At 37.3% G+C, this 1,965-nt stretch overlaps 1 pseudogene; it reads left to right on the top strand.

Annotated features, from left to right (window-relative positions):
* The first annotated feature begins 298 nt into the window (after positions 1–298).
* LOC116661515 lies at positions 299–1,761 on the top strand (annotated as a pseudogene).
* Positions 1,762–1,965: the final 204 nt, after the last annotated feature.

Genomic DNA, 1,965 nt, shown 5'->3' with positions numbered 1-1,965 from the left:
AATTTACTTCTATATTCTAGCAATAAAGTAGAAAATGCAATTTAAGAAGAAGATGCCATTTTCGACAGTAAAAGCAACAACATCAAAGACAAAGTATCAGTACAAATCTAACAAAAGATGTGCAAGATGTTACTGCTGAAGTCTAAATAAAAGAAGAGATACGGTTATGGTTAGAAATAAGCAATATTTTAAATATAGCAATTTTCTCCAAATCAATGTGTGACTAAATACGTTTCTAATAGAAATTTAATTAAGCTCCCCACAGCAACACGGCTTCGCTTCCTCAGCTCAGCGACAGGGGCCTTGCCCTCAGCCGCCGCCGCCGCCGCCGCCGCCGGCCAAGCCCCGCGGCCCGCGGCCGCCATGCAGTTTATGTTGCTTTTTAGTCGTCAGGGAAAGCTTCGACTGCAGAAATGGTAAGTCCCATTATCAGACAAAGAGAAGAAAAAGATCACAAGAGAACTTGTTCAAACCGTTTTAGCACGGAAACCTAAAATGTGCAGCTTTCTTGAATGGCGAGATCTGAAAATTGTTTGCAAAAGATATGCCAGTCTGTATTTTTGCTGTGGTATTGAGGGTCAGGACAATGAACTAATTACCCTGGAAATAATTCATCGTTATGTGGAATTACTTGACAAGTATTTTGGCAGTGTGTGTGAACTTGATGTCATCTTTAATTTTGAGAAGGCTTGTTTTGGATGAGTTTCTTTTGGGAGGGGAAGTTCGGGAAGCATCCAAGAAAAATGTCCTTAAAGCAATTGAGCGGGCTGATCTACTGCAGGAGGAAGCTGAAACCCCACGTAGTGTTCTTGAAGAAATTGGACTGACATAACTCTCCTCCCCTGTTGATGACTTCTTGTGGCATTTCACACCCTGTAGATGGTCACTGTCTTCATGTCCATGTTAGCTAATGGTGTAAGATGACGTCTTGTCAGCGTTACAGTTCTGCTAAGCTGCTTCATTCAGGCCTACACAACTTTTTTTTAAAGGGAACTTTGGTTAATCAAGTGATAACAAGGGACTTACATAGGAATTAGAATGAATGCAGAAAAAGAAAAGTAACTTTTCTTCCTATTTTAAAGTTTATAGGTCTCTTTCTCTTAATCTGATTATGTGCATCTATGAAAATGACAAGATCAGGCAATTTATTACTTACTGTCTTTGGCAAAAGAAACTTAAATTATGTGAAACCTGATTTTATGAAACCAAAGACCAGTGCAGCATTTCACTATATATGAGAATAAAGGGAATTGACATGTCACATATCAAATGAAGGAAAATTTCACTGTATGTTGAAACTTTAAAGAAAAATAAATTTATACCAAAGACCCTTATTAGAAACTAAATACCTTAAAACAAAGGGAATACACAAAAGACTAAAATGTAATGATGCTGTTTTACACTAAAAATTGTTTAAAAGACTTCTGAACCTGGGACGGGGAACAGAGATCAGCTGTTTCAATAATAGTAAGTATGTTGTTTTTAAGGCCAAGGAATATTTGACTCCTGAGATAAATTTTTTGTGGTCATAATCATTTAGTCACTTAGTTGGATTATTTTTGATGCCCCCAAAATAAAACGGAAATGTTGACTTACCAGGGATTTTTAGTAACAGTTTCTTGTGAAAAGTGTGTTATTCTCTTCACAAAGTGTTGCATAAGTCATTGTCTAAAGCAAGGGTGCTCGTTACAGCCAAATTTATTTTGCCCCCCTATTGCTTCTCTCCACTTAGAAACAGAGCAAATGTTAGGGCAGCTTCCTTCCCCTCCACGACACTGCCTACTTATCAGAAGTCATAAACACCACCTTTCATACGAAAGTTGAGTTGAATGAGATAAAATGGCATTAGTGGGCCCTATATTTTTTAAGGCTATACAGTTATTTCAGTGTCACTTTTATACATACTTCTATATATGTAAACATGTCTTCACAGTAAACATGTCTTCACAGTTTACACTTTCATTT

Source organism: Camelus ferus, chromosome 35, assembly GCF_009834535.1.
Source record: "Camelus ferus isolate YT-003-E chromosome 35, BCGSAC_Cfer_1.0, whole genome shotgun sequence".
Classification (NCBI taxonomy): Eukaryota; Metazoa; Chordata; class Mammalia; order Artiodactyla; family Camelidae; genus Camelus; species Camelus ferus.
The sequence above is the reverse complement of the archived record's forward strand: the minus strand, read 5'-3'. Positions and strand labels throughout refer to the sequence as shown.